General features: G+C 39.3%; 1 protein-coding gene across 6 annotated transcripts in view; it reads left to right on the plus strand.

Moving 5' to 3' along the window:
• Nucleotides 1–19,372, plus strand: part of COBLL1 (cordon-bleu WH2 repeat protein like 1) — a 131,184-nt gene that overhangs the window by 34,993 nt on the left and 76,819 nt on the right. Inside the window, exon 1 of one of the 6 annotated variants that reach the window (XM_050968960.1) lies at nucleotides 3,680–3,718. The exons of the other annotated variants lie outside the window; for them this stretch is intronic. The gene's annotated coding sequence lies outside the window, so the exon portion shown is untranslated. Of the gene's footprint in view, nucleotides 1–3,679; nucleotides 3,719–19,372 lie in introns of those variants that run through there. 6 annotated transcript variants of the gene reach the window in all.

Here is a 19,372-nt window from a genome sequence, read left to right on the forward strand (position 1 = left end):
TCATCTGCTTAGAATGGTGACCAGACGTAACAGTAGCAAATCTCATATTATTGAACTTTCTGGATGTAGGAAATGAGTCACATTTCATCATATTAGTAAAATAGATTCATATATACTTAAGACTATACATATATAGTCACTTAAAAGTTTTATTTAAGATAAAAAACTGTGTAGGTAAGACTAAAATAAATGATTCCATTCCAACACTAGTGGGTACACTGTTTACTACCATGAGTAATCACACTGATATCCATGGGATTATGCATGAAGGTCCAGTCTGATGGCTCCCCTGCTGGTCACCCACAAAACAGCCATAAGAGCATGCAGAGAGCTTGGATATAGGGCGGTTACTTATTTATAGCCCTCAAAATGCACAGAACCAATGAAATGACAAGGTGCCTGCCTTAAAGATCTGAGTCTCATTTATTTTCCTCTCATGTCTCAGAGCCTGGAGAGACATGAAGGGGGAAGTCAGGTCAGTAGTGTGGATAGTGGTGAGTAGCCTGGAAACATGTGACATTGTTCTTGTTGGTATTGGCAATTACTAGTATTACAGTATCACCTAGAGCAGGAGTAGTCAATTATTTTTTGTCAAGGTCCAGATTTCTTAGTCGGGCTAGACTCCAAAGAAATTAATAATAATAATAATAATAATAATAATAAAAAGATAAGTAAATAAAAAGATTTCGGGGTATGTTCGAAAACATCTGGCTTTAAACTCTGAATTTAGTGAGGGTTAGCTCCTGTACAGGTGGCAGATTTGAGAGACACCGCTGTCTTAAATCAGAGGTTACTTAAATGACGGTGAAGAGGTGTAAGTCAAGTGTCCAGTGGGAAGCAGGGCAAGACTAGCCAGAAAAGCAACCAACGGGAGATGTAAAATAAATGAATTTTGAGGGGAGGATCTTGCTTAGCATTTGTTACACACTCTTCCTGGTTGCTTTTTCTGCTATAAAATCATTTCTATCCTCTTGATGTACAAGTTACCATATCCAAAAGCTGTGCTAAAAGACTGCAAAATCAAAAATTTGGAAATTCCAGAATTCAGGTTGCCTTTGTAATCTTAATTTGGCCCCTTTGTGCATATACATTATGATGTAGTCTCTGATTACATGATCACACGCTATTTATCCCACTGCCATGCTCCCCCTTTTTTTGAGATTGGAAATATAGCCTGAGGAAGTGGCTATGACAAACAAGGACACAAATACAAAATGGAAGCATCACCTTTCAGATTCTGAGAAGATGCTGTACATCGTGCTCTGTTATTTAAAGATGGGAGAATAAATCCCTTCTTTCCATTAAGCAGCACAGAAGCAGTTAATCAGAAATAGAGAATCCTTTTTGTGTCAACCAGGCTTCTATATTCCAGACCTGAAGTCTATTCTTGAGGAGGAGGCTGCTGGAAAGGATTTGGTAGGGAAGGAAAATCCAGATGCCGTTATGATTCTAGAGACTGTCAGTTCAGTAACGTGATTTATGGGACCACAGCTTTAGGAGGTAGTTACATGGGAATAAGACTTGTTCACATCTGGAGAAAGACTTGATCAGATCTGTTCTGGGGACAAGCAAAACAGATATTTGATACAACTGACCCAGGAGGGAAATGTATAGGATCCTTAATCAGAGAATCTAGAAAAGCACAGAAAAGTCAAACAAGCCTCTGTTCCATCTGTCTGTTACTCCACTCACATGTCTTGTGAAAAATCTAGATTGTAAGGTCCCCACAAGAGGAGGTATGCCCTTATGTGAAGCACCTAGCATGATTTCAGGCCTATATATAAGCCACCCAACTGGGTGAACAGTCTTAGGTTGTTGGCAATAGAAGAAAATGTCAGGATCTGATGTGGAATAACTCAATCCTAAAACAATCCCATCTATAGCATCCATTCCTGGGCTCATTTCTCAGAGTCATGAGTAAATATTACCAGCTACTTATATGGTCTTCTGGTACTGTTTGTACTTAGGGGAGTATCTTGAGATAACTTCTTAGTATTCGCTGGAATAGTAGCTCTGCAGATGTGCTGAATTTATATGCCATCAAGTACCCATTTTTTAACAATCCACATATTTATTTGTATTGTCTGTTTTTTCTGATCTCATGCAGATTGGCAGTACTTTTAGAGGAAGACATTTTCTGACCTAAAAACAATAAACAGAGAACAGATGCATAGCTATGTAGCCAAGTGACCCAGAGAATGTTAGTTCCCAGGGTTGTGTGTCCTGTGTGTGTGTGTGTGAAACCAGAACTTGTACTTTGTCCAGTATTTCAATTAGACATGACCATGAGAGAGCATTTGACTGGACTCATTTTCTGCTACCATACCAGGGTATGGGAATGTGCCATGCCATATTTAATAAGAATGGCTTGTCTTTACTAAACTTCGGCCTTGGGTTGGGTATGTGCACTAGGTTCTCTGCAACAGCTAAGCGCTGTGGGGCCAGTTACTTCTTTGGCAGCAGAGCAAAGTGCCTCCTTTACCATTGCTTCTGATCTTCAGTTTATTGAAAAAAAAAACCCCACATTGCTCTAGTCAATATATTGGGAAATAATAGTGGAAACATAGATCCCTCTACCATGTTGAGCTCCTTCTGGATGTACTGACTCCTGTCACTTTCTTTTTCTGTTGTCAGTGATTGTTATATTTGCTTACTGAATTTTGGTAAAATGTCTTTTTAACTATCTAAAGTAACTTTAATTGGATCAGAATAATAATGGGAATCTTGGATTTTCAGCATCTTTGAAACTTCAGGGCACTCTTATTTAGGTACCTAAATATGGATTAAGCTGCCTAAATTTAGGCATCCAAGTGTGAAAATTATGACCTGGATCAGTCTATAGTGAGCCGAACCAGATCATGGAATCAAAACACACTGATTTTTTTGGTCTCAGTTTTGTGTCTTGGGATTATTTTCACTTAAAGGTGAAAGGTTTCATATCTAGTATGTCACAGAATAAAATGTGATTCAAGTTATTAGTGACTGATTGTGGTGGTGGTTCGATAATTTATGTGCTGAACTGCTGATCTAAGACCATTTTTACAAGAAAAATGTGTCCATATAATATAAACTACCATCTCAAGAAACTAATTGCACTTCTTAGCAGAAGGTCTGAATGTGAAGTAAGCAAAGAGTTGACTAGTCTCACTGCTGGAAATCTCTCCAGAAAAATATTGAAAAACATAGGTAGGTTGGGAAAGCACACTCTTTTGCTGTCGTTTCTATACTTGTTTTATGGAGGAAAAAGAGGATTCTTGGCTGTTAAACTGTCAGTACGTGATCTTTCCTGAACATGGAAGTCACTTGAATGAGCCCTGTTGTACAGTATGTGTTTATTTAGGGCCTGATCTTGCTTCTACCAGAGTCGGTGGAAATTTTTCCATTGTCTGCAATGAGTGTTGGAGGCGCAAGCCCTTAAATTTTTGGCAGCAGCAATAAGAATGTCCGAACTCTTGTGACGAACTGGTTAATATCACTGTGTTTAGACATAATACACTTTATCAAGATCTCTGCAGTTGCTAATATGCCATGTTTTCGTGTGACATGGTAATTTTCCTCCACATTTTTTTTTTTGATTGTTGAAGGCAACCGTCATGCAGGGCTTCATTTGAGAGAATGAAATACAGTTGTTTGTTGGCAGACAGCACAATTAGCAGTGAGCTTTGGAATTTTCATTTGACCGAAAAGATTCGGCCTTTCAGAATGACTGCCCTCTGAGGTAAGAAAAATCAGAAATAGTTTGTAGCTGAGCTGTTGGCCTAATTCATAAAATGATGTAATTGGGCTAAAATGTAATTTTGATTAACTGTTCTAGTATTATATAGTCACTGCTAACATCTGATTTGGTGTTTGTACTAATCATTAAGATAACTTATTACAGATATATTTTGGCAAGAAAGTGAAATATTTATAACTCAAACACAAAATATATTTGAAAAATGATAAAATTAATTTTTAAAATAACCGTATCAAGGTAGAAAGATTTTTTTACATACATGCAGTTTAAGACAAGATAAAAATAGAGGTTTACAATAAAGAAGCAGACACTGTCTGAACTCTTTAGTGTTGCATTCATAATACTACGGTATATGCTTTCTCTAATTTGTGCATGAAGCAAAAAGTCTTCTAAGTGTACAGTAATGTTAAATTAGAGATTCAGACTTTTGTCTATTACTGTTTGTAGACTGAGTTTTCATTTCTCAAGAGTTGCTAAAGTATCCCTGAGGCTTAATGTAAAAGTTGTTTTTATACTTCAGCATCTTTTAAAATGTGCTCAGTGTTCCAGTTCTATTCAGTGTTTCACAAAATATTTGTGGACAGAGATGAATAAGTTTTTTTTTGTTTTTTGTTTTTTCCCCCTCCTTCTGGCCTCTGCTAAGTTAAATTAGAGAAGCTCTGATTTATATAAAAAAGAAACCAACTACAGTACTTGGATTCCATTCAACAAGAATCCAGCTATGGTATCACCCCGTGGGGTTTTTTCATAGTTTTTTCCAAGATCTGATTTTCCTGACAAAGTATCATTGCCATGAGAAAGTTAAAATGAGCAACTGTAAGAGTTAGCAAACCATTTATTTATAATTTAGTACGAATGGTTGGACATACTGATTTTAAGGTAAGAAAATATTTGTTAATACATGTTTTTCTTCAAATAACTTTTTGACATTTGGGGCCAAATTTTCAGCTGGCTTCTGAAATGGACCAAAATACCTCCTGGTGGTGCAAAGAGATTGGAAAGGAGACCTCTGGATATATGTGTAAATTTTGTGCTCAAAAAACTACAGCTTCAGTTTCAATTGTATTTGATTGTATTAAATAGATAAATCAGAAATCTTTATTCTAAAATATTTAACTTTTTCAGATGCTAAAATATTTTCACTGGCCCAGTAATGAGTAAGTGTAGAGGAATTCAGTTACGGAATATGTTTTGATATTTTCAAATGATTTCTACAACTATTCAAGGAAAAACAAAAAAGAATTTGCTAATAAATGCTGCATTTTAAGGTCCTGCTCTCTGGGACTGGAATCTTTAATAGGTTACTGGTCTGCCATTGTCTAATGGCTCACTGATTAAAGTCAACCTTATGCAGTGAAAAGAAATTCTCATCAAAAAGCTACAAAACAAACTATAAAGAAGAGATAATATCTGAATTTTGTCCATTTTTCCCGAGGAGGAAAGCATTTAAAAAATCCATTATATGAAATTCCCTGAATAACCTGAATAGAGTCTAGCAACTATTTTAACTGGTTCCAAGTTAGTGGAAGGACTAATACAATATTCTTGATACATGTACCATTTATTTTCTAGATTTTCAACTGATTAGGAGACCATTTACTTTATTTTCATTAAATTAGCTTCTTTAGATGAACACTGACAGTCCTGTGTATGTAACTCACCTCATTTGGCACTGTGCAGAAATTCACAGAGTGAATCTTGGGCTTTTATTTAAGATGACGATGAGAGAGGGCTCAGCTTCACTCACATAAAGAATTCTTTGCTCATCATAGAAGCATACAGTACTTTGCCCCACCATGTATATCTGCAGGATATACAGCACAATTTATTTTGATATAGACTGATGTAGGCCCTGAAGTACTTGTAGTCATTGCAACATAAGAGTGAGAATTGCTGCATTGCATTTGCCTAGACTTTTCTTGAAAGCTGAGACCCTCTCTTCCTCATAAGTATCAGAGTCTCTGAAAAACCCATGTCTGAGGGCAACTTTTTTCAGTCTATACGTTTTCATTCAAGATGTCCGCTGAGAAACAGCCACCTCTGTTCCTTTCCTTTATATGGCAGTACAGACAAGCAACCACTTCAGAAACCTGTGTCAATGGTGCTCCATTAATCTAACCACACTTAAGGTCATAGGGGAAAGTTAGCATGCAACTTTTCTGTGGAAGGAGGGATTATTTTTTATAAATTAGTGGTATATGACTGAGGTTGTCTTAATTATAATAGCAGAAGAATAGTTTTAAGTGTTTTATCTTCCTCTTGACATTCTCCTGGTATAAAACTAAACTTGATTTTGTCAAATAAAATATATCTTTAGTGTATTTCAGAATGCTTTCAGCCTTTACTTCATTGGGACTTTACATACCAAGAATGCTTAAGGAATACAAGTCCGATAGATAGATAGATAGATTTCTGTGACTACCCATGTGGAGAGCAGGGTTTGGCTTTAGGGGTACAGTAAGGCACAAATAAAAAATCTGGTCTTTCACTCCCTTATTATAATAATATTCATTCAAGCCTTAATGGAAGGCAACCATAATAAACCAATTCAGTGTTTTAATTATTTAAAACAAAATGTAATTTTGTTAATAGAGAATATGGTCAGATTCAAAGTGTATATTTGTACAGTGCTTTCTCTGACAAGAAGCATTTATTTTCAAAGTTTAAGTCCAGTTACAAAAATTGTGCATGAAAAATTAGTTTTCAGAAAGATCAGGGTTTTGTTCCAAGTTGGTGTGGTTTGGGTTTCAGTTGCAGGTATGAGAGCTTGTGTATAGGCTTTGAGTTCCTGCAGATAGGGGCGGCTCCAGGCACCAGCGCAGCAAGTGCGTGCCTGGGGTGGCAAGCTGTGGGGGGCGGCCTGCCAGTTGCTCTGAGGGTGGCAGTCAGGCAGTCTTCGGTGGCGTTTCTGTGGGAGGTCCTGCGGTTTTGACGGGAATTCGGCGGTAATACACCAAAGGCATGGGACTGGCAGATCACCCGCCGAAGGCTGCCTGATTGCCGTGCTTGAGGCCCCTGCCTGCAGAATCCCAAAGCCAAACAACATCTGGTGTTGTCACTACCTATAAGCACCATTGATTGCTGGTAAAGTTTGAGACCGTGAATAATGAGAAAATTAAAAATGTGAAGTTTACTTTCTCTCTTTTGAATCTGCAGAAGGAGTCCTCTTATACCTTTCTGGGACAGAATTCTGTTTGCATTCAAAATGTGAATAATGCATGTTGCTAAACAATGTGATTTAAATTTTGTTTCTTAAACTTCCATGGAAATGTTGATAACTTTTCAAAACAGAAGTTTTTTGTTTTTATATTTACAACAGGCTATATTTTTTCTTTCAAAAAACTGTTTGGGGAAGTTGTTTTATTTAAAACAAATTTAATTGAGCTCGTCCTAAAATCTGATGTGCATTCTTATGGCCGTTTTCTGATATGTGAAGCTATGGACATAAAGTAAGATACCATGTTTACAGCTGACTCTGTTTGAATTATGAGAAATGATGCAACTAAGTCAATGTGTTAGATGTATGTCAACAAAATACCAAGTAATAAACATTCTTATTTGGTCGTAGAGAAACTAATCTGCTCAATTGTTGACCTGAACTGTTTGTTTTTGCATGAAGAACTTAAACAGTTTATACCCTATAGGCTAGATCCAAATTAAAATATATAAAATGTCATATTTTCAAAATGTGAAGTATTGTCTTTCTAGGGCTGTGAATGGATGATAGAAAGTGAACAATTTGAATTCTTCTCTTGCCCTTATGACATCCAGACAATGGGTAACATTGTCCCCTACCAGTATATATAGACAACATTTTGAGAAATTCATGTCACTGTTGAACAGAAGGGCTAATTCTGGATGATGAAATATGTTCCTTTCCTGTTTCCAACGGGTAGAAACAGCTCTGTCAGGCTGAGCGCTATTTGCTTTTCCTAATTATTTTCTATTGACTTTTTTCTTATTCTCTTACAACTGTTTTTGTGTTGGTAGGATTTTAATTCTCTCTCTGTAAATGCATAGTGGTCATGAGCTATGAAAAGTAAGTAATCCCTGAGATAAGATGCTGGAATTCCATGTGGGTGCTCGTGCAGTTCCCTCTCATTCTCATTTAAGAAGTTGAGTTAAAGGCCCTGTGACTAGGGCTGGCTGAAAAACATGAAACATTTTGTGCTGGGTGTCTTACAACAATATATCAAGGAAAAGATCCTATCCTGAAGACCTTAAGTTCTGAGGACTCAGACTGGCAGATTCTTAAGCACATGAGTAACCTTACTTATGAGTATAGTGTTTTTTTTTTTTTTTGTTAAATATGGGCTTAATCCTGCACCATTGAAGCTGACGAGAGAAATGCCATTGAATTATATGGGAGCAGGATAGGATCCTTTTTGGTTGTTGATAGTATAAGTAGATCAGTTCTCATGTTCCAACTGCCTGATGGTTTGTTGTAACGCCTTACGCGTAAGGCGTTACATCAGTGGGAGGGAACGTGAGACGTTAGCTTTTGTTGTTTTGAAAGATGTGCCTAGATTATAATGCTCCATAGATTTGTAGGAAGAGAGATTTATTTGATTGTAGGTAAGTAAAACCTTTTATTGTTCCATGTCAGAGAACTCTGACTTTGTATGGCCAAAAACGCAGACAGCTGTTTGCTAAAACTGAAAGGAAAAGAGGCAAGTGGAGACTTTTTTTGGTATGAGATAAATGAGCTCACATATACCTGCAGCTCCCCCCTCTACTAGGTGTTCCAGGCTGAGGCTTGTTTCAAATGTTTCTAAAACTGCTCTGGGGGAGAAGTGTGTAAACATATCCCTTTATAGGGACAAACCAGCTGAAAAAGTAAATTCTCATTTTACGTTTAATGGCACCGTAACAGTTTTTTCGCTATCAGTTGCTTTAAGGAGAAAGCTGCAGAAATATTAAATCCCAGTGCTTAATTTGCATTCTTTATTTTTCTCTCTTACTGCTGACCATTCATTGGTGACCTTCCTTGTCACAGCAGGAAAGTGCTGTGCATAGACATAACAGGCCATATGGTCCCTTGCTGCTTGACTCATATCAGAGGAATGTAGGAAGGACCTGTGAAGGAAAGAGCTGAGCCAAGATTATGCTCTCATCTTGCTGTTGAAGAATGTGACTTGTGATCTAACTGAGGAGGGCCTTATGTAGCTCACTCCAGACCTCATGTATGCTACAGTCACCAGAGGTAGTTGCTAAAAGCAATTCAAGGCATAGTCACCATCAGGAGCTGTTGAGGCACCTTTCCCTCCCCTGCTATTCCAGTAGCAGGCAGGCAGCGAGTTGTGCCCCTTCTGGTTCTACACAGTGCATTTCCTTGTAAACAAACAGAAGAAACAAGCATTCACCCTCTTGTGCTTCAGCCAGATTTGCTGGGTAGGTGTTGTGTACAGGAACAGGTGCTCAGGCACTGTCCTCCCATGGATGAGTAACCCCACTAGAATATTTTTGTGGGTGGGTGGGTGGGATGAGGTGAAAGATCCCTGCAGTTTTACATTGAATTTTAAACCACTCTGCTCACATATGTCACCTAGCTTCTTCATTCTTTCCTTTGAGCAGGAAGGGGATCGAAACTGACAATCTTGAGAGCTGGAATTTTAGCCATTTTAATCCCTCCCTTTCTGCCAGTTACTTGCACAAACAGGACAGACAGAGTGAGTGGCAGAACATCCCATCACCACATGCACTTGTGACTGCCAGCTTACCCAGCTTCCAGAACAGCTGGCTTTTGATGTAGCCAATCCGAGGAGCCTAAGAGTATGTCCACGCTGTTTTAAAACCTGCGGCAATGAGTATCTCGGCCCAGGGCCGAAGAGAAGCGGGGAAGCTGGTACAAATTACCGGGGCCTGGCGGTCCGGAAGGGGGCCTGGCTTCCCTGGCTTTGTCGGCCCTTTTTAGCCGGTCTGTCCTTGCTGGGGGATCCGAAAATTTTTTTTCACCAGGGCCCGAACCTGCTCTCGGCAGCCCTGAGCCCAGGTCTGCAGACTCACTCTTGCATTTGTGTGCTAAAAAGAGTAGTATAAAAGTTGCAGTTCAGGCTGGAACTTGAGCTCTGAAGCTCACCCTTCCCTGGGCTATGCTGTTGTTTTTAGTGCTGTAAAGCAAGACCGAAACTGTCAGCCTGGGCTGTAAGACTTGCTGCCATGGGTTTTAAAATGCAGTAAAGCATTTAACATTGATGCAATCCTAGAAAGGTTACTAGATTTAGGGACACATATACATAAAACATTAGGGTGGAAGAAATTTAACTTTGAGGTCTCTCAACGTTAACAGTGTCCCTTTGGCCTTTAAAATTTGCTTCCCCATTTATTCTTCAAGTTCTTAGGACGATATATTGTACTGCATATACCTTTTAAAATTCATTTGTTTAACATCTTTTAAAATAAATTGTTATTTTACAGCACATGCAGTAGAAAGCATATGTTTGTGAAATATTTGTTCCATTATTGCATACATTGTTAAGCATATGAAGAATGGTAATCTATTAAGCATATGGCACTTGAAATATTTCAGTGCCGCTTAATTTGTTGAGGTCCCCACCCTCTTTTTACCACAGACAGGATAATTGTGATTTGTATTTTGGAGGAGTCTTTTCTTTTCTCCTCCTCCTCCTCCTTCTCCTACAAAAAACCCAGCAACCTCTCACCAAACATGGCGAGTTTTATTTGTGTTTGAGATGCCATGACTTTGAATCTGAGGAGGTGCGGTTTCTTTCTGCAGAATGGAGAGACCATTGTATTACTTTTGTCCGTCCCCCACTCCAGCCTTTTCATCTATGATGTTTTTGGAAATTTGCTACATAAGATAATTCAAGTACCTTCTGGTCATTTTCTTCAGATCGCCAAATTCTTGTTCAGAGGGAGGTGTAAAATTGTGCTTTTTTGGCAAATCTGCATGCCTAAGTGTTTCAGTGATTGTGGCCCTAGCTGCCTACCCTTTAATCCCTTTGGTGGGAATGGAGGTCTTCCTCTAAACCAATTTAAGAGCTTTACCAAACTTGTAACTAAGTCTTTAGCTGAGTAGTTTTGCAAGTTAGTAAAGATGGATGGACTTTTCCTCTTAAAACTTGGTGGTGTTCCCATGTCAATTATGTGTGGAATTTTCCCATCACATTGTATTCACCTCCCTCAGAGGAGGTGTTTGTAATTTATTTGGAATACCAGAGTAATATTAATCTATTATGAATGTTTTCTCTTAATATTTTTGATAAGATGATCAGAAGGCTAAAGGATGTAGAAAATACTTCAAGAAGTATGCAACTCATCGCTTATTGCAGTGCATGTTTTATTATTTATTTATTTATTTATTAATTTAAGTGGTTGATGCTATCTGAGACACAAAATGCACACAGTCCTTGCTCCAAAAAGTTTTTCAGTGAAAACATTTCACAATTTTAAATTTTAAAGGGACACTGTCAGTTCAAATTTGGCCCAAAATTTAGGTTGTGAAAAACAAGCTTTTACCAAATGTAAGATCACAAGTAAGGTTTCCATGAATTCTCTTAAAATTCTAATCAAGCAGTTTTAAAAACAAATAAACCCCCACAGTGTCTACAGCCCAAACACTTCAGCAACCAGTGAGAAAAGAAAATGAAAGCTCTGTTAGGGCACAGAAAGTATCCATTCTGTGACAAAGTAGACTTTATTACAAAAGTTTACATGTGGCACTGAGTTCAGGAAATTGTTATGAGATTATGGGATGTTCCAGGACAATGGTGATTTTGGTAGCTTTGTGATTTTGACTGCTCCTCCCATAATTCTCTGGTGCGCCTATCATGTTTTCCAGAAGGCTGTATGAAAGCATCCACAGTACCCCACTATTTGGAATGGCAATGGGAACTTGAAGATGCATACACAAAAGCTATTGCTTTTGACATACCTGATTGTAGTGCTAGCGTGAATGTAGGATTCGACAAAAAGTCTGTTATGTGTAGATGCGGTGATTTGTGTTAACTGGGATCAGTCATAGAATCATAGAAATGTAGCATTGGAAGGGAGTTTGATAAATCATCTAGTCCAGACTGAGCCATGAGACAGGACTAAATATTTTCTAAATCATTCCTGACTGGTGTTTGTCTAACGTATTTTTTAAAACCTCTAGTGATGGAGATTCCACAACCTCTCCAGGTAATTTGTTCCAGTGTTTAACTACCCTTACAGTTAGGAAGTTTTTCCTAATGTCTAATCTAAATCTCCCTTGCTGCAGTTTAAGCCATTATTTCTTGTCCTGTCCTCAGTACACCTCTACCCCGATTATAAACCTTGGGAGCCAAAAAATCTTACTGCGTTATAGGTGAAACCGCTTTATATCGAACTTGCTTTGATCCACTGGAGTGTGCAGCCCTGCCCCCCTGGAGCGCTGCTTTACCGCGTTATATCCGAATTCATGTTATATCGGGTCGTGTTATAATGGGGCAGAGGTCTAGTGAAGGAGAACAATTTATCACCCTTCTCTTTATAACATCCTTTTATGTACTTGAAGACTGTTATAGTGTTCTCCATCATTCTTCTCTTTTTCCAGACTAAACAAAGACAATTTTTCAGTCTTTCCTTGTAGGTCATGTTGTTTAGAGCTTTAATTGTTTTTGTTGCTCTCCTCTGGACGTTCTCCCATTTGTCCACATATGTCCCAAATGTGGTATCTAGGACTGGACACAGTACTCCAGTTGAGGCCTTATCAGTGCTGAGTAGAGCAGAAGAATTACTTCTCATGTCTTGCTTACAACAATCCTGCTAATACATCCCAGAATGACGTTCACTTCTTTTTGCAACAGAATTACATTGTTGACTGATATTTAGTTTGTGATCAACTAGAATCCCCAGATTCTTCTCTGCAGTACTCCTTCCTAGGCAGTCATTTCCCATTTTGTACTTGTGCAATTGATTATTCCTTCCTATGTGTAGTACTATTGCCCTCATCATATTTATTTTAGACCATTTTGCCAGTTTGTCAAGATCATTTTGAATTCTAATCCTGCCCTCCAAAGCACTTGCAACCCCTAGCAGCTTGGTATTGTCTACAAACTTGATATATATACTTTATACCATTATCCAAATCACTCATGAAGATACTGAATAGAACTAGACCCTCTTTAGTGAGGATTGGGCCTGATGGTGTCCCTTTAAGTCTCTTTCATGTTTCCCAAATGAGGTGTGAAGAGTTTGGCTACTTGATGTACATTTTAGTATTCTAGGTACTTTAAAGCTCAAGTTATTTGTCTGATGGCATAGATTAGGGAAATTTAATGGTACAAATTCCTTTTTCTAGCAGCTGGCTACCAATGTGGGTTTGATTAAACACAGGCGAAATAGCTTAAAAAGCATTTTTGTATTAAATCTTTAGTCAGATACCAGTCCTTCTTAACAGAAAACTTTCTTTAATAACAGAGGCATGTTGTTCTCATATTCTATCCCCTTAGCCATAATCCTTCTTAGTAAAATCTTAGCCAATAACTGTCCTCTGTTAGCTGTTATAAATCTGGAAATGGCAACAGAGGTTCATGAACTACTGTAAAATAATTAGTTCTAACTGTTTGTATATTCAAGCCATCAGGATTTTAATGCACAAGTGTTTTTTGTTGTCCTTGCTTTGACAAGTTAGTTTCTTCATTAAAACACTTCATTTCTCTATGGGCTTATTTAGTGTGGTAGGGTTTCCCTGTTTATGGCTTTCTTAAGAGCACCGTAACAAAGTATGGAAGCTCTGTTCAAGATTGTACTATTCTTACACTTAATACATTGTGGGTAGAATTAATGATGTTTTTCACCTAAAAATCCCTAAATGGTTTGTGATCTAGTTGTCTGAGAGGCCACCACATTCCTATTTCATGCTGCTGGAGTTGAGCATGGCAGAAGCATTTGAGAGAGTGCTACCTTATTATAAATGGAGTTGCATTCAGAGCGTTCTTTGTGATTTTTGCAACTCTTTATTTGCCATTCTCCAAATCCTGGATTTAACAACCTTTTGGGCACACTGCAAAGCCTACCTTTCCCCTCAAACTTGCGGGGAGAAGGAGGGTTCATAAAACGGGATATAAAGGAGACACAAAGGTTATTATTTAAGCATTACTTAATAGGCTTGTGGTAATATTATGACAGTTCAGTAATTGTTAGAGCACAGTTACTTATGTTGAGTGCTTTCCCTTTGATTTGTACGAAGTGCCTAGATTACGAGTTGGCATCACTAAAATACAATTAAATAATAAACTACTTACTTCTGGTCTTGTTGAAGTTCCCAGAATCAGCTGAATTAGTTCTGTTCATAGTTTTCATGCCTATACTTTGCTAAATAAAAGGAAAAAATCCTGAAATTGGGCAAGTAATAGAAAGGTAATGGAGAAAATACTTTTTTATGTTACATATTAAATCTTGGTTACAAAGTCTGAGAGCTTTACCAGAAAAGTGTAAACATAAGAACTGACATACTGGGTTAGACCAGTGGTCATTTTAGCCTAGTATTCTGTCTCAGGCCAGTACCAGAGCTTCAGGGACAGTCTACAGAACAGGGCAGTTTTGGAGCGATCCAGACCATCTTCCCCATCTTGCAGTCAGAGGTTTAGGGTCACCCCGAGCATGGGGCCATATCCCTGACCATCTTGGCTAATAGTCACAATGAACTTATTCTCCATGAACTTTTCTAGTTTTGTTTTGAACCCTGTTATTATTTTGGCTATCACAACATCCCATGATGATGAGTTAGATTAATTATATGACTGAACAATAAGGAAACTTTTGGTTTGTGCGCTTCCTCAGGCTATTAACCTAGCTAGTAATTAATCCCCAGGAAATTCCAGACCCAACAGGTTTCATTATTGCTATACTAAATTGTGAAAAATATAAAAGCCTTAATTTTTTTTAATGAGCATTCCAAAGAAGCCATTGATATTTTATTTTTAAATTGTGTCAGTGGGAAAAATAAATAAAATACGATCCGTGCTACACCATATTAATCTATATAAACCCAGTGGAATTTTAAAGACTAATTCCCAGTCCTGCTTTGCTATTGATTATTGTTGTTTTAACTGCCAGACAGCTATGTATTGTGGCACCGATATGCCGTGGAAGTACGTCTATATCCACAGCAACATGCAGTTCCGTTTTAAACATGCAAGCTGTTCTTATTTTCTTAGTTTAGAAAAACAGTACTGACCTTGGGCTGGAGAATTTCTGGACAGTTATTGAGCAACTGGCTACAGGACCTGATTTCTCCAGACTTCCTTGCTAACCATTGTCCCTGCCTGCAGGTATATGGGATCTTGGGGAGCAATTACCACACGGCTGGGGTTCCAATTAATTTCTTTATTAAAGGGAAAAAAAAGGAAGTGGTGGGAATTTAATAATGAAATACGATGGGATGGGGTGTATAGGGTGTTTACAATAGACAACGATGGGGGGGGGTTCTTCTTATTGAACAGTGTAGGGAGTTCTAAGAGTGGGCTACAGCAAGTGGGGTTCAGCACAATGGGATACAGTACAGTCAATAAGCAACTCTAGATACAGTGTGGAAATGCAAAGCGTACCCAAAAGAAATGAAAAATAAAATGGTAGCTTCTATATGAGTTAATAGCTAGATACACAATGTAACACAGTGGCATCAATGTAAATACAAAGTATGTCAGAAGAGTGGAGGCAACCAATGGAGTGTTATAATTACAAGTAAAATGTGAGTTACAGTACAACAATACAATATCAATATAAAGGCTGGGTCAAGAAACAGGAAGGGCGGGGGAGTGAGTGATTAGTGGTATGCAGACGAGCGGCTGGAAGCAGTGAGAGACTCTGAAGCCCTGCAGGGCAAGGACAACGGGAGCAGTGTGATGGTGATCTTCGGTAGGGGAGGGACAGCGGAGAAGTGTAAAGAAGGGCTAGAGAGAGGTTTAAGCAACAAGCAGACACCAAAAACAAAGGTAAAAAAAACAGCAAAAGGTTTGGGAAGTTTCACAGGGGGGAAGAAGCAACGGGTTGGGAAGTTCGGAGAGAGTGCAGATGCGGGGGAAAAAGCAGCAAAGGGTTAGGGAAGTTATACAGGGGGAGAAGCAGCAAGGGGTTTGGGAAGTTCAGAGGGTCATGCAGACGCAGGGGGGGAGCAGCAAGGAGTTGGGAAGTTCAGAGGGAGTGCAGATGCGAGGGGAAAGCAGCAAAGGGTTATAACGGAGACACGGAGGAGCACACAGGGGGGAGATTGGAGCGGGGGAAAAACAGACACGGGAAAGTTCAGGGAGAGATCGGGACAGCAGGAAGACGAATTTAAGCAGCAAAAAACCTTATCTATCTTAACCAACGACTAGGCAAAACAGCAAATATCACAATTCTAAGCAAAGCTATAACAAGCAACTGTACGGAGCAACAAAACAGTAAACTATAACAAGGCAGTTGAAACTTACAAGCTCTACAGTCTTAACAAACTATGACTTATTAAACTAAAAAAACCAAGACCTATGGTGCACCTTATGCTATGGGGAGGTTACAGAGGGCAGAGTGGTATGTGTCCAGGACCCAGCTCCCAAGGAAGCCAAGGGATGGTGGCTACAGCGGTGGATACAGCTGAAAGCAAAGAGCCCCAAGGCAAAGCCCACAGGAGCAGAGCTTAGCAGCGGCACAAACTTATTTTTAGTGGCAAAGAGCCCTGGAGTTTGAGAGGTTTTAAGACACAGACCAAGGTTTAGCTTGAGTCTGTGTGCTGGGGAAACAGAGCCAGCAGCTAAAATAATAAAATAAAAGTATAGAAAGTTTTACAGAGGGATTCTTACCAGTCCCCAAGGCAGCAGCAAAGGCAGAAGCAGCAGCAACATCAGAAGAGGCAAGGAGGGCTCGGTACAGTCTCAATAATCAGGAGATCTCTCAGGTAGCAATTCGTTCTTCGTGGGGGGGGGGCATTCAAAAAACGGGAGTACGCTCAAAAATAAAACGAGAGCGGAGAAAGGACTCCCCAGAACCCCTGGCTGATCAGACCAGGCAGCAATGCAGGAACCTTTCTGAGGTGTGTTTCAAAAATGTCTGGTTTTAAAGGCAAACTTGGGCAGTTTCCCGCCAGTAATCCTGATAGGCTCCCTCTGTCACAGGGGAGGGGGCACAGGGAAAAAACTGAAGGTAAGCCCAGAGACATGCCTGGACATAGTCCTGTGCAATAGGTGACTCAAGAGCACATGAGGCCTATGACTCATGCCCAGGATCTTAGAAACACATTAGGTCTTGCAGCTCTGGATGTTACCTACTCTACACCAAGCCCAGGCTCAACGAGGTGATAACAGGACTAACCCTTTGAACAGGGCAGTGGTCCCACTTAGCACGCAGCACAAGTGGCCATCCCTTTGAGAAGGGCAATGGCTCTTGTTAAACAACTTAAGGGGCCCTCCCTTTGAGAAGGGCAGTGGCCCTGATAAACAACTTAACAGGCAGGGAAGGGTGGCCACAGGAGAACAGAAAACAAAATGGAGTCTGGGGACAGTTGTAAGAAACAAAATGGAATAGGGGATAGCTGTAACAGACAACCATTAAAGCTTAAATGTGGTGGAATCAGAGAATATCAGGGTTGGAAGGGACCTCAGGAGGTCATCTAGTCCAACCCCCTGCTCAAAGCAGGACCAATCCCCAGACAGATTTTCGCCCCAGATCCCTAAGTGGCCCCCTCAAGGATTGAACTCACAATGCTGGGTTTAGCAGGCCAATGCTCAATCCACTGAGCTATCCCTCCCCGTATGTGGACTAACCCAATACAGGATTACGATATACACCCTTTTAAGTATGAAAAAACCCCAACAAATCTCTGAAGATGTTTGCTTTGTACTCACTCCTTCTTTTCCCAGAATTTGTAATATATATATTAGCCGTAATCTCCCAGTTTCTCTCTTCCCTACTTGACTACAGGTTCCCCCTAGATTCTTATTGGCTCCTCACTATGGTGGTTCTTTTTCTGTAATACTTTTCTGTTTTGTATCCTTTCTCACTGGCAAGAGAGAGACTCACTGTGCTCCTTTACTGGAGACTAACCTAATAAGAGTACATGGTTATTCAGTGAGGAGCAGCACATGGAATGGTATCAAGAGGGTGTCTTTTTCCTTTTTTCTCCTTTTAACTCTAGTGGAGGTGTACAAACATTTGAAAATTAAGGTATTCCTGCCAAAGTGATACTTACTGAGGGACTTGGACAACGAGACACTGGAGTCCTTGTGGCAAGCTCAGCAGAGGGTTTTCTAGGTGTAGAGGTCATAGGAGAAAGAGCAGAGACAGTGGTGGGAGAAATGTACAGATGGGATCTTGAGGCTCACTTCCTTGGCAGAGGAAATGAGATGGATATGTTATAGTAAGAGATCAGGTCATCTAAGCAGGGCAGTGCGGGTAGGAGGGAAAGGAAAGAGTAATGTAGGGTTTGAAAGTGAGGATAAGAAGCTTGATGTGGAAAAGAGGAGCCAGGGAAGTGATTCATAGAGAGGGTGATTGGGGCAAAGGAAGGCAAACTAGTTTTTTTATTGTTAAAAAAAAAAAAGAGTACTTGCGGCACCTTAAATACTAACAAATTTATTTGGGCATAAGCTTTTGTGGGCTAAAGTCTACAGATGAATTGGGTTTTAGCCCATGAAAGCTTATGCCCAAATAAATTTGTTAGTCTCTAAGGTGCCACAAGTACCCCTTTTTTTTGTTTTTGTTTTTTGGTTTTTTTGTTGATACAGATTAACATGGCTATCACTCTGAAATCTGTCACCATTTTTTAGAATGTTTGTCCACTGCTGTCTCTTTTTCTTCTGTTTGTACAGAACCTAGCATAATGGAGTTCTGGTCCATGACTAGGGCTTCTGGACGTGATGGAAATACAAATAATAGACTACAGTTATGATGGCTGTGCATAACATAAGCACACCCTCAAGAACTCAGAGCAGTCTCTAATGCTGCCAAGCTTATCTGGACTGAAGTGGAGAACTCTCACAATACAGCGTCTCCATTGTTAATGGCTTGCACTGTTCTTTTCATTTCCACATAGTGCTGAATTAAGTGTGCCATGACTACCAGGATATGCTATTACTCCAGTTCAAAAACTATAATTGGCTAATTGAGGAAGTTTGAGTTGTAAGAACACTTTTACAGAATTAGCTTAGTATAAACAAGGTGTTGAGGAAATATTTTTAAGCAAATATAATTTGATAGGGAAAAAGTCCCCAAAAGATAGGGTTTAGGATGGGGAAGAGCACAGCTGGACAACTCATAATCAGATGAACTTAAATGCAAATATCAGGAAGGCTACCCTCATCTCTGAGAAATACAAGTAATCACTCTGCTTCCAGTCCATCTGGAGAGTTCATATCCATATTCTCCTCTGGAATTTTTTTTTTTTTTGGAGTGGAACAAAGTATTTGACTGGAGATTTGAATATGTTGATGCACCAAAAGCCAGATATAGTCCCACTAGCTATAAAGCAACTGAAGAAATGCTTATGTTTTCAAAGGTGTTTCTTTATATACACAATGGCTTTTCTAGCCACCCACTTAATTCAGGAATTTAATCAGGAAAAATGCCCATCCTTGCCCTGTTTGATCCAGGTTTCCTGCTATTCTTGCTGCATTAAGACTTGAATTTCTCATGGGTGTCATTTAAACAAAAATAATCAAAACTCTTCTAGGGCTAGAT

Source organism: Gopherus flavomarginatus, chromosome 10, assembly GCF_025201925.1.
Source record: "Gopherus flavomarginatus isolate rGopFla2 chromosome 10, rGopFla2.mat.asm, whole genome shotgun sequence".
In the NCBI taxonomy this organism is placed as follows: domain Eukaryota; kingdom Metazoa; phylum Chordata; order Testudines; family Testudinidae; genus Gopherus; species Gopherus flavomarginatus.